Below are 6,539 nucleotides of genomic sequence, written 5' to 3' on the forward strand. Positions count from 1 at the left end.
GTATTCTCCAAAGGTGTACCTTTGTCAGTATATTTAAATATATAGGTAGATATACAGGTATAAACGTATATGTCGTGACGCTGCGTCTCTCATCGATCATCCTTAAACGTCACATCACGACGACGCGGCTTCACAGGTTCTCGCGCTGATTCCTGCGGTGGAGAAAGTGGTTTGATCTGACGGGACAACTCGCGCACGGATCGCGCACGGACCGTGGATTCCTCGTGGATTCCTCGTGGATTCCTCCCGCGGTCCGGTCCCGCGAGCCCGCGGGGCTCAGACCGCACAGGCGCGCGGACTCTTACGCACGCAGACCCCGGATGAAAAGACTACTTTCACCGGAACCGTCCAGGTTCCTCAGTCCACCTGTGACCAGGTGAGTGTTGGTGAGTTGATTTGTGTTATTCCAGGTGTTTGTGTTCGTCTGCTCACACATGTTCGTGCGCCATAGAGGCCACATTACCAGCGTGAAACCAGGAGTAATAAAGCAATAATTGTTCCTTAAATGAGTCTATAAAGTGGAAACTACACTTTCTCTGTCTATGGTGGGGGGTCAGCGCGTTTTGGGGGGTTGAGCGAGAGAAAAAAAAGTGTCTGAGAAGCAAAGTGTGTCATTCTTTCTTTAATCTTCGATGACGGTGATGCTCTTGAGTGGCATCAATAAAAATCCGGTGGAACTATTTTTTCACGCGGCAGAATGTACCTGTTTAATCACGACGTTGGATCGACCGGCGGATCCGTGACGTCAACAATAAAAAGCCTAAAACTAAAGGTTTTAAGAGAGAGTCTGAAGAGTTGAGGAGTGGCTTCCAGAGGTCAGCTCTGATAAGCAGCAACTGGCCCTGGAGTCACTCAGAGGTCAAACTTCTTCTCAGACCCTGAAGCTTCAGGACGTGTTCGGATCCGCAAACGTCCTTCTGTTCCTACGACGTAAAGAATGTTGCAGCACAATTTAAAAGTCAACAAACAAACTATTTGAACAAGTGTAACAGTGACACACAAACACACAAACAGTACAAGGATACTTTTATTTTTGTGTTATCTTCGTGAATTAAAGTTTTAAAGAATTAAAGTACTTGCAAACGTGTGATAATATTTATTTAATTATTTCAAAATCCTTTGAATAAATGGATCAATTAAACATCAACCAGTTTAATATCAATAACATGTATGATTAGTTATCAGCTCGTCATATAAATACTACTTTAAAAATCTTCAACAAAATCTTTCAAACATCATTTTCTAACAAACACAAACATCTACACACGATTTATTTTATCTGTGTTCATCAAACACACTCCAGTGTGTGTGTTCTTTCCATTTGTATCCTTCGAATTGAATTTCACCTCCTTTTGCTTCTCACACACATTAATGCTTAATCGTTTGCGCCTCCTAGCGGCGACGCCTGGTACTGCTCGGGAACAGTTGTGCAGCTGAAGGACGAACGTTTACAAACTACGAGCTCGAACATGAAGCTCAGATTCTATCACCAAACTTTATGATGTATCGACTGATGTAGAGATTGTGTTGATTTATTGTGATTCAGCTTTTAACGTTTGTGTGAAGATGCAATTGTGTTACTGTGAACATATTCAACACACACACACACACACACACATGTTGTTGTTGTTAAAATTAATTTATTACCAAATAAATTATTTTCAAATCCTCCCTTGTTCTTTTTTGTCATTTGTGCTCAATGTGTGCATTTATTCTTATCTTCCACTCACATAGAAAACAAACACACAACTGTACGACACACACTCGCTTCAAGAGTTTCTTTATTCCAAATTAAAAATCTCGCATCACGTCTTGGGAAGACAAACAAACACGTGACATCACACCTATGGATACATATGTTCTCAACATCTGCTTTTCTATACGGCGACGAGTGTGTGAAAACACACACACCACGACAGACACACAAACGCACGAGGGGCCTTCAAGAGAAGTCAATTTTCACATTGTGTCTGCGGCTGTCGGGTCAGCAGCTCCTCTTCTGCTGCTGCTGAGTCTGAATTAACCCCTCGGAAGGATGGAGGCGACACACACACACACACTCTCACACACACACTCACACACACACACTCTCTCGCCTCCTGCAGCAGCGTTTGTCACCGTAGGTATTATCTCAGGTGTGCTAATGGTGTCGCAGACACATCTGCTGAGAGGACGAGACGAGTGTCGAAGAAAGACTCGTTCAGTCTTTGTGTCGAACTTGAGAAAATAATGAATGATTGTCGAGATACTGAAGGTTTTAATGAAGTTATTACACAACACAACATACACTGACTGTCGTTTGATAGAAACGCTGCTTCTAACTTCAAATAAAGACAGATAGTAAAATAAATGTAGATTTAAATGAGAACAATGTTTGACTATAATGTTGCTAAACTTGTAAGAAATATATATTTTCAGTCTTTAAAATAAAATAAAAAACTATGATGTAAAAATCAATGATGCTTTAAACTGTCAAACAAGAGACGCAGACGCTGTAGGTATAAGTTTTGATCTATTTTCTTATCTTTTTCTTATCCCAGTCTTTTGTTTAAATCTTATTTTTAATTGTTATATAAATGACAGTTAAGTTCCAAAGTTCAAAATCCTTGTGTTGTCTCTGGGTCAAAGGTGACCCGAGAAAAAATGTGTTTGAGGTATCCCTTGTTTTGTTTCTGGGTCAAGGTGACCCAGTGGCCCGAGAACAAATGTGTTTGAGATATCCCTTGTTTTGTTTCTGGGTCAAGGTGACCCGGTGGCCCGAGAACAAATGTGTTTGAGATATCCCTTGTTTTGTTTCTGGGTCAAGGTGACCCGGTGGCCCGAGAACAAATGTGTTTGAGATATCCCTTGTTTTGTTTCTGGGTCAAGGTGACCCGGTGGCCCGAGAACAAATGTGTTTGAGATATCCCTTGTTTTGTTTCTGGGTCAAGGTGACCCGGTGGGCTGAGAAGAAATGCGTTTGAGATATACCTTTGTTTTGTTTTTTGGGTCAAAGGTGACCCGGTGACCCGAGAATAAATGTGTTTGAGGTATTCCTTGTTTTGTTTCTGGGTCAAGGTGACCCGGTGGCCCGAGAACAAATGTGTTTGAGATATCCCTTGTTTTGTTTCTGGGTCAAGGTGACCCGGTGGGCTGAGAAGAAATGCGTTTGAAATATCCCTTGTTTTGTTTCTGGGTCAAGGTGACCCGGTGGGCTGAGAAGAAATGCGTTTGAGATATACCTTTGTTTTGTTTTTTGGGTCAAAGGTGACCCGGTGACCCGAGAATAAATGTGTTTGAGGTATTCCTTGTTTTGTTTCTGGGTCAAGGTGACCCGGTGGCCCGAGAACAAATGTGTTTGAGATATCCCTTGTTTTGTTTCTGGGTCAAGGTGACCCGGTGGGCTGAGAAGAAATGCGTTTGAAATATCCCTTGTTTTGTTTCTGGGTCAAGGTGACCCGGTGGGCTGAGAAGAAATGCGTTTGAGATATACCTTTGTTTTGTTTCTGGGTCAAAGGTGACCGACCTCCCTGGCTTCCATAAACACATAAGCAGTGACGAGGAGCTCCTTTACACTTCGTGATCCGTTCGGACTCCAAGAAACTGGGGTGAACGTTGGAAATCAAGGGCGACGAGCGATGAGAACATTTCTCGTCTAGTTTCACCGAAGCAGAAAACAAAAGAAATATTGAATCAATCGACTCCAGCTGAACTCTGGTGTAAAAATCCACTGTTGGATTGAAAATCGATGAGTTTTGGTCGAATGTATGAAATGTTTTCTCTGGCGCAGGCGTGTCTATGTGTCACTTTATTCTTACAGTAGTATTTTGATGATACAAACATGTTTTCTTAGAAGTAAAATTATTATTTTCAATGTTTCAAGTAAGTCACAGGGTTGTTATTACATCTGCCAAGGAGGTTATGTGATTAGTTGATTTAAAATCATTTAATTTTTAAGAAATGTTGATAATCTTGGACAAAAAAAAAGATAAATTGAAGAAAAAACAAAGTAAAATCCATGTATTTAGAGGCTCAGAGTGATGTCGATGAAACCAGGATAAGAACTGGTCGCAGGTTCGAGTGGGTGAGTGTGAGGAGGAGGAGGAGGAGGAGAAGGAGGAGGAGGAGGAGGAGGAGGAGGAGGAGGAGGAGGAGGAGGAGGAGGAGGAGGAGGAGGAGGAGGAGGTCGATCACACCTTCCTGGGAGGAAGAGAGTTGAAGAGCAGTTTAGAGAGGAAATTAAAAGATGAATCTTTTAAAATAAACTGAACTGAATCCACTGCGAGAGAAAAGGAAGAAGAAGACGTGAAGAAGCAGAACGAGGCGGTGTTTAGGGGGCGGATCATAGCAGCTGGAGGTGTGAAGACTCATCTGACGGAGCTTGTGGTCCAGAGAGGAGCGAGAGGTGGGATCAGTGTCGTCTGCTGATGAAGCGAAGACCCCTGAGGACACGTCTGAGCTAGCACGGACGTTAGCATGGAAGCTAACCACAAAAAAGTGCTTTTCCACGGCAAAGTTCAGAAGTTTAAAGAACGACTTGAGCAAGTGTACGTCACACACATTCATCATGAGTGGAGAAGTAACACACACACACACACACACACACACACACACACACACACACATTAACACACACACACGTGTCTGCAGTTACATTTGTGGTTAATAAAATTGTTTTTTTTAATACGTTTCTGATTCTAACTCACCTGGATGGTTGTGAACAGGGTTAGGTTAAGGTTAAGGTCAGAGTTCAGGTCAACGATCGAGAGGAAAATCTAAACATCACTTAATATTATATTAAGTTAAATAAAGAGCAATTGAAATATATTTTCTAAACCTAAATGAATGTTTTAAAAATTGAATAAATACATTTAGATTTAGGTTCAGGCTCAGAGTTAGTTCCAGGGTTAAAGTTAAGGCTAGTATTATTAAGGTTAAGGAGTATTGGGTTGAGTTAGAGTTAAGACTTCGGTGAAAAGATTGATTAACATTTAAAATAGAATGTTTTCAATGACAAATTAATAATAATGAAAAAAAAGTATAGTTAGAGTTAGGGTTGTGATGAGGGTCATGTTAAGAACATTTATTTAAACGTATGTTCAAATAAAAATGAAAGAACAGACAAAATACTTTTTCTAAAATATAAATGTGGTTTTGAAGAAAAAAAAACGTTGTTTTTTTTATATTTAAGGAAACAAAGAAAAAGTTTTAGTAAGTTCCAGGTTACGGTGAGGATATGAATAAAAATAAAAATGAAAGAACAAATTATTGTTTTATTATGATAACGACCGAGGCGCAGGTTCATGTCATCACAGAATCTTACGTCTGAAAGCTAGAGTTAGTAAAACAAATGTGATAGAAGATCGTCTCGTATCTTTTATTACTTACTTTCACACTAGTGTTTCACAGAATCATAGTAACATGAGCAGGTTTTTATATTAGATCCAAAGTGTTCTGATGCTGATAATCTCTCCCGTGAACATCCTGACATTTTTTCATCTCTTCATGTCACGATGGTTCAGTTCCTTAAACGTTCAAGTCTTCTCTGGATCCACATGTCTCGTCTTTATAATAAAACTGAGGAACAGTCGTGATAATAGAACATTTTAAGAGGTTATGAAGAGTTTGGGTTAGATATAGAGATAGTTATGGTTAGGTTAGTTAATGAGGGTTAGTATAGATATGTTGAGAAAATACAACAAAAAATAATAATTAGTTTGATTAAATATAACGTGAAAATCACTTAAATTTATATATTATATATATAATATAAAATATAATAATTAAATCCTTCATAGATTAGGTTCCAGGGTTTAATACACTAATGACATTTATGAAACAAAATAAAAAATAGAAAACATTGAAAGAAAGAAAACTATATAAAAATGGTTAAATTAATAAATAATAACAGGTTAAAGTCTCGAGGGTTAAGATGTAATGTTAGTTGTTATAGTTATAGGCAGTTGGTGAAATAAAACATTTAATAGTGAGATAAAATAAGACATAATTTAACCGAAAATACGGATTAAATTTAGGGAAAATTAATAATAAGAGTTTTTTTTTTAAGATTGAGAAAAACTAAAAACTTCAGAGAGACAAAGAGTCTTTGCTCTGAGCATTAAAACTAAATCAACAGGTTAAGGTTAATAATGTTCTTCTTGCTTCATAAGTCATAAGTACTTGAGTCTAAAATGTTATATCGACTAAAACTTCTTGAGTCTTTAAAGTGGCGAACGCCGACCGAAAACTAATAAAGTCCGTCTGTTCCTTTTATTTGACAAACTCATCACACGGGCAGTTTTTTTTATTTTCTCTTCTAAACAGCTGGCAGAGCAAATAAAGCGGCGTCGGCTCGCGGCAGATCAGTATCAGCGTCGCTGTAAACACACGTGGACTTGAAAGCCAAGCCACTGCGACGGCGAACACCACCAAACCACAGCGTCACACTCGTCTGTCATCAGCCGCGATAAAAGAGGAAACTCTTCTAATCGCAGAAATGAAAATAAGTCATGAGAGTTTTTCCCACAGAAGAGGCCAAATAAACTCTCACCTCAAGACTG

The sequence above is a fragment of the Callionymus lyra genome, chromosome 11, assembly GCF_982586985.1.
Source record: "Callionymus lyra chromosome 11, fCalLyr1.hap1.1, whole genome shotgun sequence".
Taxonomy (NCBI): Eukaryota; Metazoa; Chordata; class Actinopteri; order Syngnathiformes; family Callionymidae; genus Callionymus; species Callionymus lyra.